This window comes from Urocampus carinirostris, chromosome 3 (assembly GCF_059441175.1).
Source record: "Urocampus carinirostris isolate Australia breed hairy pipefish chromosome 3, RoL_Ucar_1.0, whole genome shotgun sequence".
In the NCBI taxonomy this organism is placed as follows: Eukaryota; Metazoa; Chordata; class Actinopteri; order Syngnathiformes; family Syngnathidae; genus Urocampus; species Urocampus carinirostris.
The window spans coordinates 16,869,960-16,885,553 of record NC_142351.1 but is presented as its reverse complement, the minus strand read 5'-3'; the positions used below and the strand labels follow the sequence as shown (position 1 = coordinate 16,885,553).

The 15,594-nt window shown below is 40.6% G+C and overlaps 1 protein-coding gene and 1 pseudogene across 1 annotated transcript in view; one reads left to right on the top strand and one right to left on the bottom strand.

Moving 5' to 3' along the window:
- The window catches only part of xirp2a (xin actin binding repeat containing 2a), a 77,639-nt gene that overhangs the window by 18,560 nt on the left and 43,485 nt on the right, over window positions 1-15,594 (top strand). The gene's annotated exons all lie outside the window — the stretch shown is intronic.
- Window positions 11,995-12,111, bottom strand: LOC148368949 (U2 spliceosomal RNA; annotated as a pseudogene).

The window sequence follows — 15,594 nt, the reverse complement described above, 5'->3', positions numbered from 1 at the left end:
GAATTTGAAAATTGAATCGTCTTTGTCGTAACTGATATCATTGTATCGCTTATTGTGGTCTACAGAGTGCACACAGCAAATGCTGAACAGGGCAGATTGAATGTGTGTGGGTGTTACTGTCTTTGTGCGCGACTGTGATAGGCTGTTGTATGTTGTCAGTCAAACAATGGGTTGGTGCACGTGTGTGTGTGTGTTACTCATGATATTTAATTTGTGGAATCTTTAATTTTATGAGGATCATTCTATAAATGTTTGTATGACATTGTATGCACGCCTTGTGCCTATTTCAGATAAAAATGGTTATGAAAATGTCAGTTTTGCGTAACAGAGAAAATCAAGTGGGGCGTTACAGTTTTGGTCAGCTAAGTATATTTTGCTTGACAGTTGTCATTCCATCTGCCTTCTTTTCGTTCTCTGGTTCTTGTATTCACCAAGTATTTATCCTACAAACATGATAAGTGACTTCATTGTGTTGAAGCTCTTTGACATGCTCCACAAGGTATCTTTTCATGCACATCTTTTCAATCTGCCTTTCATTTAGTCAAATTCCAACTTTCCCCTCACTAAACGTTGCCAATTCCTGGTCCACCATAACCACCTCTTCTACTTTTCATTCCCCATTACTTTTCTAATTCACAAAATCCTACACCCGAGCTGACCTACTGCACATTCATTCCATATCTAACAGTATGTCTTGCTAATCTGCGGTTTTTATGTCAAACTACCTTTTATTTGTCCGTTACCAACTATACTTTGCCATCCTTGTTTACATTGTTGCCCAATGCACACAGTGTCCATAACTTTCCCACCCCCCATCTATTTTTTTTCTACTTCCTGGCTCTACCATCACATTCTCCCATATGTCACCAGAAAAATTCCAATTATTCTTTTTCCTGTCTCTCTGAATCAACTCAAACTGATGTTTCTCCTACAAACCCAGTACGTGCCTGACCTCTCTTCAAAAAGTTGCACAGCATCATTCTATCTCAACTTCCTCAGAAATTGTTTTGGACTGCATCTTCTTAATCTTCTTCACCTCCAACAGTGACGGTTATCTTTCACACCATCCTTTGTAGTCTGACTACACTGTCTCCTACAACCTAGTTTAAAATCAACTGCCTCCCCTTCCTATACTTTAAAGGTAATAACTTGCTCTGATGATTATCTTGTCGTAACTGATATCATTGTATCGCTTATACAATCCACATACTGTACTTGTTTTCTACCTCTGCTCCTACATATATATATATATATATATATATATATATATATATATATATATATATATATATATATATATATATATATATATATATATATATATATATATATATATATATATATTCTTGCATTCTTGACTTTTTCTGGAAGATTGGTGCAGAGGAGGGGATTCCCAGCCCCCACGCTCAACCCAACCGATACTTAAGTAAACAAATTTTATCCATTTTAATTTAGATGAATAATATGTTGGTTCATTTTAGATAATGTGACAATTTAAATACATAAATCTCTTTGATCTCTTTTTGTGACTTCAATAGAGATTGAGTATTTGTTTAATGATTAAATAGGTCTGTTATAATGCACAAGATAAATTATATAGATACTTTTTTCATTTTGGAGATCTTTGGTTTTGCATAAAAACCCTAAAGTTTTCATTGGCTTTAGAATTTAAACATTGTTGATATCGCTCAAGCAGAAGTTTGCATGACAATCCCCATCTGGCACTTCAAAAACTGTTTGCGTGCTTTGCCGAAATGGTAATTATGGGCTCTATTTGTTAAAGCAATGGCTTCCCAAACCACATTGGCGCAATTTTTTTCTCCTTTTGCAATCTTTTCCTGAGCTTTCATGTTTCTATAATTCTATCATCTCAGTATTTTTCACTCGATTCCCTCAGCTTTTTTCTCATCTCATCGCTCTTATACACTGTTGTGTACTCTGTGGTTATGTCTGTGTAAAATGGTCTTGCATTGACTATGCTTATACATAAAGGGGGCATGCAGATTTGTGCTGTTGCATGGGAAAAAGTATTGTTTTGTTTAAACGACTAAAAAGAGGAGCCCCTATTCCACCAAACAGCACACAGAGCTTGCAGAGAAAGAAAGCAAAGCTGAACAGTATAAAAATTCTGAGGGAGAGGATGAGGCATTTATAAAAGTCTGGATGACCTTCATAAGAAGAATGCTCACTATTGCATAATATCAACAGAAGGCATGCGGTATTGGAGGGAGGAGGGCAAGTGATTAGCTTTGACGTCGGGAAGTAAGCATTAATATGCCTGTGTAATTCATGTGACACAATAAATTGCCAAATAATGTGTACAGTTCAAATTAATGAAAGGAAGCTTTATCTCCCTCTTAGTGCTCAATTCAACATCCAGAGCGAGACTTTATGATGAATAAAACCCAAGCTGGTGGAGAGCAGGTCCTTGAAGGATTTTATTACAACCATACATTCCTTATCTGCACGGCTGATCCTCAATAGGGTCACGGGGGTGCTGGAGCCCTCCCAGCCATCTACAGGCAGTAGGCAGGGGACACCCTGAACTGGTTGCCAGCCAGTCGCAGGGCACAAAGAGACAGACAACTCACACGCTCCTTCAATTAACCTAAAATGCATGTTTTTGGAATGTCGGAGGAAACCAGAGTGGCTGGAGGAAAGCCACGCAAGTACTGGGAGAACATGCAAACTCTGCACAGGAAGGCTAGTATCTGGATTTTAACCCGTTACTTCAAAACTGTGCCCGGACGTGCAAACAAATCAGTTGCCGTGCTGACCTGATAAAACAAAAAACAGAATATACAGTTCTGGGCTTGTGAAAACAATCAAAAACAGTAGTGTTGTTTGAAAGAACAATCTTTGAAAGTAATGACATTTTTCCGAAATGACTTTGTTTACAAAAAAATCCGGTTCAAACAGGCAATTTGGACTTTATAAGTTGTCCGGTGGTTTTCGTTACCACAAACCGAATCACTTGGAAGAAATTCAAAGAATGCACAACGACCGGACGAGACATCAACATAACTAGACTAAATACTATACTATAGTTATATAGATAATTATAAAGGGTATTAATTACAACTAAATGAACACTGTGATCATCAAAATGATGAAATAATGCCATAATATTGGGTATATTTGCAAGAATATTTTAATGCTAATCCAACCACTGCTTAAATCTTTGCAAAGACCGTACGACTTGGTTTTAGGTATTCACTATTTCTTTCAAAAAGTAACTGAGTTAGCAATTGAATTACTCAACAGTATAGTAACTAGTTACTAGGGAAAGTAACTATTTCTGTTGTTGCACGTCAAAGAAGGTTTCTGAGCAGCATTCGAATCAATCAAACAGAGAAGAACACAGAGGTAATTGTGTTATAAAACGATGAAATATTTATTGCACCTCACCAGCAACAGATTTATCCTACACTGCAACAACAACAAAAAACAGTAACTATACAATAAAATAACAATCAGCAGTAAAATCTAACTCTCACATTTGAGACAATTGGTCAAGTAGACATAGTATTTTGTTCACAACAAAAGTCCATTGGAAAACAATATAAAGTGAGTTTGCTCTTCAGAATAAATCACAATCTCTAATCAGACAACCGCTCAAGTAGACATATGCTACTGTACTTTAAGCATTTTGACATCAAAAGTAACGAGTTCAACAGTATAAATTGTGTTTAACACTGCAGTGTAAAATAATTTAAAAAAAGGCAGAAAAGTAGAAAAAGGCAACTGCACTTCAAATATTTTGTTCACAACAAATCTCAACAGTAAAACATTATAAATGTAGTCAGACTACTTGAACACTAGTGTCATGGAAATGAAGTAATGTAACTTGATTTCTTTATAGTAGTTTTACAATTTTTATCATTACAATTGAAAGTCTGCCAATCAACACATTCAATTCCTAATTTTTCTTTCAAATGGGAAGTGCTGGTGCCAGCCAATTTTTGCCATTTTTACTCCTTTTTTAAGGCCTATAGAAAATTGAGTTCTGTTGCTATACTGACAAAAGAAACAACTCATTTCGAATAAAGCTTCATAGAAAAACGGCTTTTTGTGAAAGGACGTATTTCAGGAAGAAATTTCACTTCAGTGTTTTGTGACACCTACAATATCTTAATAACATTTTCCATAAACACAAAGGCAATTTGCTTGCAAAATAAAATTTCATTACAATAACATGCAACCTATGGATGAACTACCAATGAACTATACAGGAATTTTTCAAGAACATTTCAGCGCCCGTTGTTTCCGGTCACGTGATCACACAATTTTGGTCACTCAGGGGCCGCCCACACACTCCCAATCACTTGATAAAGGAAGCAACACAAGGAAGTAGGGGTCATCGATTTCTGGACAAAGATCTGATCAAAGCTATCACTACCATCTAGTAGTGATTTATTATACTGAAATAATTCCCAGAGGCTTTCTATTACTGATCAGCAGTGGCAAAGCCTTTATAATAGTTTTCTAGAAAGAGGTCTAAATATAGTGGATGGCTAGAGCTCTTGTTGGTGATAGGAATGAGTGGATAGGTGTTGTGAAAGGATAGTGTTATGTTTGGATGTGTTCTAAGGGATGGGCAGGGCACTTGTATGATACGGCAGGGGTAAACCAGTGAAGGCTTTTGGGCCCTGCTGTTGAACAGAAAAGTGTGTTGCATCACCCTGGCCCGAGTGACATGGCCGCTTTCTTGGGTCCCGTTTTATCTGGAGGGAGGAAAGCATGAGTATCTTGGGTGCCGAGGTGCTTAACTTGTTTGGGTGTTTGGGTTTTCGGGTTGGCCATGGTCAATTTTTTTTGTGTTTTTTGCAAGTTTTTGTCTTAATGGCAGTAATTATCACTTGGTCGTCTTACATTGGCCCTCACTTGGGGAATCTGTTTTGTTTTCCATATTACAGTATTTTGGTCTGATGAAATGACTGGTTGATGGTTTGCTGCACGCAGGGTATATTATGTTTTTGGAGCTGACACTATGACAGAAAAGCCATATGAAATTTAATACAGCTCAAGGCAACTGGCCAAAAAACTGTCTGGGTGATTGTGAGAGCTTTATGCTGCATATGTAATGGATAAAAGGTACAACGCAATTTTACTGATTGTGAGTGTCCGATTTTCGTCAGGCTCCCGTGAGTCACTTATTGACCACTAGGACTTGCATTGATCCACAGACATCATTATTAAAATGTATGTTCTAGGCATTACATTAACTCTCCTCTACCAACTGCCAAGAGGACATGTGAACTAACACTCAGTAACATTAAAAAAGAAGGTTAAAAATAATCATTCAATAGAAACAACACACCCTAAACTAAATGTAAATAAGCACTTTCCACAAGCCTATATTAATTTTCAGTTTGGGAAGGAGAATGTAATAAAGAGCAAGAGCAAAAGACGCCAAACTATTCACATTAGGGAAAGTCAATAGAACTCCCGAGAGACCAGAATCCGAACAGGTATTTCGTTTAAAAAAGTTTGATTCACGATTATTGGGAGGGAACAAAAAATATCAGCAGTTGAGGCAAGACTGAAATGAAAAGAGTGTGTTAGTTGCAGTCGGGTGGTCATTTTTCCCTCCTGTAGGCAGAACCCGATGTGGGGATTGTATGAAGAATGGCACCGTGTCATCTCTCCAGGCAATACCATGCGCACTTCTCTGTTACCATGGTTTCACCGCTGCCCCGTTTCAACGGCCTTGCAGTTGGCGTATGTCACATGAAATGGTCCCAGATGGCTTGAATTGATTTCATTATCTGGAATTCTTTTAAACAGTGCCAGTTTATTTTCCTCATGATGAATTAATTTTCCATTGTGAATGTCTGGCATCTTTGATTCTAATTGTCGCAGTTTATTTTTTCGTATTATTTCTGAATGTCTGCTGGAGACCATAAGAAGAAAACCCAGCCTTGGCCAGTCTATTTATCTATGTACATGGACAGAATTTTCTTTCTTTTTGCCTGATTATAACCGATTTAAATGCCACATATCTGACAAATGTTCAGGCTAATGGAATGGATTCACTGGTGCCCATTGTGTCACGACCAGAACGGAATCGGGACCCAATTGCGTAACGTTACCACAAGTTTTATTGAAAGAAAAAGGAATGCCTGCGCCCACGATTCGGTGCTAGCTGGACGCGGGAAACAAGTAGCTCTCGCAATCGGATTGTGATCTGAATACGGAAGTGGATCTTCCGTAGGGGGAGATGACGGGGTCAGGGAAGGAAAAACAGGTCGCTTTTCGGGGCAGGAGAGCAAAAACGTGGTCGGGGTCAGAAACGGGTCGTAAGCCGGGACGAGAGAGCAGACGTGGTCGGGATCAAAAACGGGTCGTAAGCCGGGACGGAAGAGCAGACGTGGTCGGGATAATCGCAGCCGGATACAAACAGGGAAATCAGGAGCGGGCAGGTGGAAAAATGGGTGCAAAAACGGGACAGGCGGGAGTCAGGGTCAAAAAGGCTTGCCTTGTATCAACAGAGGTTCACAGACGGACTGACAACAGGAGAGTGACATGACAGGGTTTAAATAGGGACAGGGAGCCAATCAGATAGCTAGCGGCGGCTGACGCCAAATGAGCGGGCACAGGTGACACATTGAGAAGATTGTAGCACCCATGTACGTCAAAAAAAACATCCGGATTTCATTAGTGTATTGCATTTTTAGGTATATACATTTTGATAATTATCGTAAATATTATTGTCAAATTGGGACAGCCTTCCTGTGTCCAATTTTACAGGAGCCCTGGTTCTAGATATCCGATGACATGAATTCACGCTCACTCAAACTTGATCAACTTGTAAGACAATTCTTCATAAAAAAATACAAATGATTTTGAAACCTTTTCAAGCAGTAGCAAGATCTTTATGCAAATAGACATTGTTTCCACATCTCACTTTTTACATTAAATAAATGATGATATCATTAACGTCTCTTAACAAAATCAACAAAGTACCATGGTTGTTAGCTCCTTGCTCTAAAGTTGTGCTTTATTTCTGCGTGATGTCTTTTGTGCATGTATCTCGTTTGCCAGGAGGATTGACTTACACTATGTGTGGATTGATACAACTGTGGCATTTTGTACCAATGAATATGTCCTGGAGAAATCAAACAATACATGACATTTCTCAGCAAGTGAACTGGCACCAAGCCTCATGCAAGCGTTGGTTACCTCTATTTTCCTCTATGCTTGCGAGACATGGACTCGCCAAACATAGCTTGAAAGGAAAATCCAGGCCAATGAGATGTAATGCTACTGGAAACTTCTGGGCAACAGCTGCATAGCCCATATGACAAGTGAAACAGTGCGCAACATTATCAGAAGTCACATTGGACTTTACGAAGAACTGTTTTCAACTGTGCACAGACAAACTGCAGTTTGGTCACAACATCATCTGGACTGGCCAAGATAATTTTCCGAAGCACAGTCCGAGGAGGCAGTAGGAGAGAAAGAAAAAGGACTGGGCAGACAACATCAAGGGATGGACTGGTGCCACTATGCCACGACTCACAAACAGCCGAGGAAATGTCAGCAGTGGAGAAAGCTGTCCAGAGTTGCGTCCTCAGTTGTGCTTCGATGACCAAGGCTGTTAAGGGCTCTGTGAACCGTAATGTGTGAAACTGTGTGCAGAATATTGCAAAGGGGTATACATGCACGATAGGTTGTAAAATGAAAGGAATAACCTAACACTTTCAATTAGACTACTCTTGGGTAGCCTAATCGGATTTCTGTTCACTTTTGCCTTTCGTTCCCTTTTTCATCACCGGATTATGTGCAAGGGCAAAGTCTATTGTTGTTGTTTGTCATAGCCACCTTCCTCAGGTTTTGTGTTAGTGTGACATTGATTTATTTGACTTTGTGGCTTTCTTTTCTCGCTATATTTTCATCTTCGTCCTCTACCAGCCAGTATACCTTATTGATAAATCTTAGACACCAAAAATAAATCACCCTTCAAGGAAAACATCCAGCTTTATTCAAAGAATTGCTCCTATTTTGCAAAATCTTTAATAGAAACATCGCTATTAAAGACACGGAAAAAACAAGAATATAAATTTCAGGGTGTGTCTGAGTGCTACACGGTTAATAATGATGTTTTTGTGGCTGAGATTCATGAATCAAGCACACTTGATGTTCTCGGTGAGTGACATCAGTGAATCTCTTCTGTGAAGTCAAACAAACAATTCATAAAACATGGCACCCTGGGGAGCTGTTTTTTGACCATGTGACAGTGCTGTTCTGAGCTGCTCAAGGAATTGAGCTTCATTCGAGGTGAGCATCAGTAGAGGAAGCGAAGGAATGATAGTGACTGAAAAGAATAGACTGAACACTCCATTGTGAGTGGAAAGTGAGACAGCAATTTGAGATATGTGAGTGTGTGTTTGAATGGGTAAGTGTGAAGCACATTGTAAAGAACTTTTGGAGGTCTTCATTGACTTGAAAAGCGCTATATAAATGCAGACCATTTACCATGTATATAAGGGTTTTCAAACATTTGTAGCTTCCAATTTTTTTTTTAAGGGCATTTTTAATTTTTAGTGTAGTACCTATCATGGTAGGCAGAGACAAGAAAAGGTAATGGACTTCTTCTAGGTTTGATGAATGGTGAAATTAATAGCAGAAAGACCAGAATCAAAAATAATTTGAACAAAATTTTGCAATTTAATAAACAATGGACACGACAATGGTCAATATTTAACAGAAATGTTGGTAAAATAACTCTTTTACTTGGTTAAAGGGTTTCAAATCAGAGTTTTAAGTTTGGTCAATGTTTAATTTCTGTTTTAGTTTATTGACTGGTCATCCAGGGGGCAGCAGCGTTAAAAGGGAAGCCCAGACGTCCCTATCCCCAGCCACCTCCTCCAGCTCATCCGACGGGACCCCGAGGCGTTCCCAAGCCAGCCGAGAGACATAGTCTCTCCAACGTGTCCTGGGCCGCCTCCGGGGTCTCCTGCCGGTGGGACATGCCCGGAACACCTTCCGAGGGAGGCGTCCAGGAGGCATCCTTATTAGATGCCCGAGCCACCTCAACTGGCTCCTCTCAACGTGGAGGAGCAGTGGCTCTACACCGAGTCCCTCCCGGATGACTGAGCTTCTCACCTTATTTCTAAGGGAGAACCCAGCCACCCTGCGGAGGAAACTCATTTCGGCCACTTGTATCCGGGATCGAGTTCTTTCGGTCATGACCCAAAGTTCATGACCATAGGTGAGGGTGGAGTCAAAACGAAGAAAAGGAGGGACTTGATTTTCCAAGGAATGTCTTGCTAACAAATGCTATTGATAATCTATGTTCCTGTCAGGTATCTACAAAGACGTACTATTGGTTCTTGCTATGATGTCTTTTTTTAAACGACCTATCCATCCATTTTCTGTGCCTAACCTCACAAGGATCACAGGGGTGCCGGAGCCCATCCCAGGCATATTTGGGCAGTGGGCAGGGGACACCCTGAACTGGTTGCCAGCCAGTGGCAAGGCACACTGACAGACAACTACCTCACTTGCTCTTTCATATCTAGAGACAATTGGGATCGGCCAGTTAACCTGACATGCATATTTTTGCAATGTTGGAGGAAACCCAAGCAGGCACGGGGAGATCATGCAAACTCTGCCCGGGAAGAAAGCGGCAGCTGAAACTGAACCCGGGAATTCCGCACCTTAGGGCTGAGCACTAACTACCCAGCCGCCGTGCCGCACACGTGGATTTTTGTTTGGTTTTGTTTTTTCAAAATTTTATTGAAAAAGCAAATAACAAATCTGTCATGATTACCGATGTGATTCACCTGTGCCCGCTCTTTTGGCCCGAACCGCTGCGGGCTCTGATTGGGTCCCTGTCCCTATTTGAACCGAGTTCTGTAGATCCCCTGTTGTCAGTCCAACTGTAAACCTCTTCGTATACAAGACAAGCCTTTTTTGACCCTGACTCCCGCCTGTCCCCTTTTTGCTCCCGTTTGTCTCCGGCTACGACCTGTTTTGATCCTGACCACGTCTGCTCTCCCGTCATGGCTTACGACCCATTTTTGATCTCGACTACTTCTACTCCCCCGTCTTGGCTTACGACTCGTTTACGACCGCGCCCACGCTTTGCTCTCCCAGTCCCAACCAGTTTTTCCGTCCCTGACACTGCCATCGCTCGCTACGGATCTACTTCCGTGTTCAGATCACAGTCCGAGTCCGACAGCGACTTGGTTCCGAACACCGGATCGTGGGCGCAGCCCTTCCTCGTTCTTTCAATAAAAACTTGTGGTAAACGTTCTGGTCCTGACAAAATCATTGGTCGCTAATTAAAGTAATTTACTTCATTCAATAATTTAGTTGTATAAATACTTTTTACCACAATGTGTTTCCTATCTTTTTTTTTACATTTTTCTTAAATGTTGAATTATGATTTTTTTCATTTTTAACTCCGTTTTTAACGGGGGTTACACAAGGTTGACGCATTATAATTGCATTATTTTTCTATGGGCCAAATGCGCTTATTATGACTGAAGTGACTCCATGGTAACACGGTGCAAAATGCAATTCAAAGCCTGCTACGGGGAAAATATAATTAGCATAAAATAAACACCTAAACATTTGCACTCACGCACGTATGCACTAGATTTGCAAATGGAAAAATGTTGTGCGGGCTGACTTCTAAGTCGTAACAAAATGCTCTCGGAAGAAATACATTCCACCAAGGACGCGTTCTTGTTGAAGGATCTTTTTTCTAGTAGAGAGATTCACAAAAAGCAGAATATATTCTATTCAAGGCGGCTCAACCATGTGAGCTTCTCTCCAATGTATACCCTATTTCTCCATATTTACTTAGGCAGTATTTGTGATGAACAGCAGTGTTCTTTTTTTTCAAACCAGTTGTCATTTCGTACCTATATTCAAATTTGATTCGTCCTACTTTTTCAGTGTCAGACTTCAGTTTAAACAACATGCACTTTACCTGTGAATAAAACTACTTCAACGGCAATGATAGCGTGCAGATATACGGATGTTTAGAAAATACGTTCGTCAATACATGTTTATCATTTGATTATAAATCAAGCCGTTTTGTCATTATTTTACACCAAACTTTTAAAGATCTGCATCTAAAACAAGACAAAAGCTATTATTATTTTAATCTAATTTACATCAGGCAATATTTTTGCCCTTTTACATTTTTAAATGATGTGTATTGTGTTACTTTATCTATTTTTATTTTTTGAGATGAATCTGTCATGGTTACCGTAAATTCCGGACTATGGAGCGCACCTGGACTATAGAGCACACCTGATTACAAGCCGCACCCATCACTTTCTAGGTGATTTACCACTTTTGTACTTACATAAGTTGCACCCATGTATAAGCCGCGTGCGCCCGGATCAACACTTGTGACACAATCACAAGTTTAACCCAGGCCAGGCTGTAACTTCCACGATTGTAACTGTGGTTTGAACAAATGTATTGACACTAATAACAGCAAACAAATAATGTGAGGTTTGAAAAACTCTTCTCAACAATCTTAACAGCAATTCACAACTGTGGTTTGAACAAATTTATTGACACTAATAACAGAAAACAATCATGAATATCTCAACAGCAATTAAGCACATTCACAATATTATATTGCGGGGGTTTTTAAGGGTTATTGTTCTATCTTCGTTATTCATTATCCATTATCGGTCAGTTCATAATACGCTACAAAGCCTAGGAGCCGGGACACTTACTCTCAGCCAAAAGGCTAAGCCAAGGTCCTAGCCCTAAAGCCTTGCTGCGATCATTGCGAATGCACCGTTCGCGGAGGTACTGCAATACCGGGCCGATGCGTGGAGTGGACAGAGCAAGCTCTTGGGGTTTTGGGGGTTTTTAAGGGTTATTGTTCTATCTTCGTTATTCATTATCCATTATCCGTTATCGGTCAGTTCATAATACGCTACAAAGCCTAGGAGCCGGGACACTTACTCTCAGCCAAAAGGCCAAGCTAAGGTCCTATCCCTAAAGCCTTGCTGCGATCATTGCGAATGCACCGTTCCCGGAGGTACTGCAATACCGGGCCGATGCGTGGAGTGGACAGAGCAAGCTCTTATTCCATCTCTGGATTGCAAAAATCAACTTAGCAAAAGGCCAAGCTATGTGAGGTTTGAACAACCACCTACACTTACACATCTAGATTTTCATAACCGGCTCTTATTCCATCAGATAGTACACAATTCTAGAAACACAGTTGGCATCATAAATAGAAAATGGTACCTGTAATTAAGGTATGATGCAGACTTGTAAAGTCGAGGTCCCGTTGAAACTAATCCAATGAAACAAAATGTATATTTCCAAAGTTAAGGGTAGGAAAAATACATATCCACTATAGTACGCTGCGACAACAGACAGATCTACCGGTAACTCAGCTTTACCCCAATTCCCATCAGCCCGCGTTTGCTCCGCCCCTTCTTTTTGATTCGTCCGTAGAACACATAACAGAATAAATCTCTAAAATAAATACATTACAAAAATGTACAGTTGCAAATACATATTATACATGGTCACACATATTTACGAAGAAAGACGGTACACCGAGAGAGTTTTCAAAGCTTTAATAATAATAATATAACTTTCATCCCAAACCGTGCCTTTGAAAGGTACCAACACGCTAGTAGGATCACGCTCGCAATGTATCCAACGCACCTGTTAAAAAAAAAAGGTCCCGTAATTGTGAAATTCACGGAAGATAGTCCTCAACTCCCTTCTCATAACTACCGCCATCAAGAGTGTCTTCCTCATTATCGGAACGTACCTCAACTTTACAGACAATGTATGCTTAAACATAGAGGTTGCAGTCTTTCTTGGCGCACATATTCTACTTGTCTTAATCTTACCTTTTATACTCCAGCGCCGCTGGTGGCCGTTAGAAAAATTCCATAAATTGGCCGCTTCACTGAATAAGCCGCAGGGCTGAACATTTGGGAAAAAAGTAGCGGCTTATAGTCCGGAATTTACGGTACTGATGCGAGGCAGCATGTGTCCGACTCTAATTGGCTCCCTGTCACTATCTAAACCCCCGTATTTCTGTCACCTGTTGTCAGTCTGTCTGCGAACCTCCGTTTACGCTAGGCAAGCTTTTCGACCCTGATTCACTCCTGTTTTGGCTCCCGTCTGTTTCCCGGCTTCGACCCATTTTCTCATCTCGACCACGTTTTTTGCTCTACTGACCTGTTTTTTCCGCTCCCAACACTGCCATTGCTCGCCATGGAAGTACCACTTCCGCGTTCAGAGCAACCTGCTCTCCGCAACCATCGATCACCGGATCGTGTGTGCTATCCTTTTACTTCTTCCCAATAAAACTGAGAGAAACGTACGCAAGTGGGTCCTGTCTGTGTTCTGGTCTTGACAGAAACATTGTTGTTTTACTTAAAGGTTTATTGTGTATTTTTTAGCACCTTCAATGGGTAAAAATACCTAATTCATTAAAAAACAACAATGTGGATTTCATAAAGGAGCAATAATACACATAATATCATAGAAGTGCATTTTTGAGAAATACTTGCAGGTCAGGCAGCACGGAGCTGAATGGTTAGCGCGTCCACAGCACATTTATGAGGTCATGAGATTGAACATTCCTGTGTGGAGTTTGCATGTTCTCCCTCTACTTGCGTAGGTATCCTCCGGGCACTCCAGTTTCCCACATTCCAAAAACATGGATGTCAGTTTAATTGGCCGGTCCAAATTGTCCCTAGGTGTGAATGAGAAAGTAAGTCGTCTGTATCTGTGTGCCCTGCGATTGGCTGGCAACCAGTTCAGGGTGTCCTCTGCCCACTGCCTGAAGATGACTGGAATTGGCTCTAGCCCCCCCGCGACCCTATAGACTCTATATTGAATATTGAATAGAGGATAAATGAAATGAAAGGATCTGCATTCATACAGCGCTTTTCAAGTCAAGACTTCCCAAAGCGCTTTACAGTGTGCTTCACATTTCCCAATAGCGGCCGTGCAGCCATGCAAGGTGCTAACCTGCTTATTGGGGGTATTAGGGGTTCAGTGTCTTACCCAAGGACACTTCGACATGTAAAACAGAGAAGCCGGGATTCAAACTGCGATCTCTTGATCCCAAGACAAGCGCTCTACCTCCTGAGCCACTGGTGCAGATAATGAATGGATGGATTTGTAGGTCAAGAAATTTGGATAACGCTCTATAGTCTTTGAGACTTGTTCTGATTAAAGGCTATACAAATAAAAATGACTTGCCTTGACGACATAACATGAGACTCCGCCATTTTGTTGCTACAAGTACACTCCAAAACCATAAGCTTTGTGAAAGACAGGGCAAAATAATAACGGTGCTTTTTGGTTACTTAGATTCTCTACAGTTTGTATTCTTACTTGTGCTTTGTAGCTCACGATTTTGGTCAAACTACAAAATATAGCAATGTCTAAGGGTCAAATTTTACACACTTCCTTTAGAACTCCAATCAAATGCCACACTCCGATTCCATTGCTTATGTTTGAGGCTTTTATTTAGGCACAGAAGAAACAACATCAACTAGTTACCAAAAAGAAACAAAAATACTTTCTGATGTAGAGCACAATAATATAATCTATGTACATGTACCCAACAAGAGTAGACGTAAGTCAAAGCTTTTTAGTGCATACCCCTATTCCATGTTTCCAGTAATATGTAAAAGTAGATAACAGGACTTCTCCCTGTATAAAATAACTGATATATTTTAAAGAAATGCCTTCAGATATCATTAATTTAATTTCTTCAGATACCAGCAAAATGATTTCCATTCATATTGATTTTTTTTGACGGCCTTTTACTTCTAACTTGATTTTCAGGTTATTGATTGATTAATGGCCACTAGAAGACAGTCAATTATGGTTTCAGCTACAAACGTGATTACCGATAACTTGAAAAAATCACCACTACCGAAACCTGACATTGGTAGACCTCTATCAAGATTTTATTTCAAGTTACCTTTGTCAGGCAGGATGTAAGGAAAACTGAGATCACTTGCACTCGTTTCTTGGTTTTTATTGGAAGGAAGGAATGACAAGACGTGAATCTTCGATCCGTTGTTTGACGGATTGTCGAGACTTGACAGGCGGGTGAAGGCTTGGCGGGAATGGTTGCGGACAGGCGTAGTCGTGTTGTTGGTTGGGGCTGGACAAGAAGGGCGTCGTTGTGTTCGGAAGAGAGATCAGGAGTCAGGCGGGCAGGGCAGGTCGTAGGCAGATTCGGAAACGGGTCGGCAACGGAGATCAGGTAGAAAAACAGGAGGCAGGCAAAGAGTCGCAGGTACGGGCTTTCTGAGCAGATGGCAACAGATCGCATAGTACAATCGGATAAAAGTGATACCGGAAGCTGGGGATTTAAATGTACAGGGTGCGCCAGTCAGCTGTCCTGGCTGTTGGCGCCAAATCCTGAACACAGGTGTTCCCGATCCGGGTGATTGTGACAACCTTGTGTCTAATCATCTTCATTTTGACGTGCCATCATAAAAAAACAAACAAAAAAAAACAGTATTGGCGAGAATAAAGCGTTTAATCATCAATATTATTATTTGTATGTCATTGACTTATTATTTTTAGAGTCATATCGAGTTATTAATAAGGATTTTGTGAGCC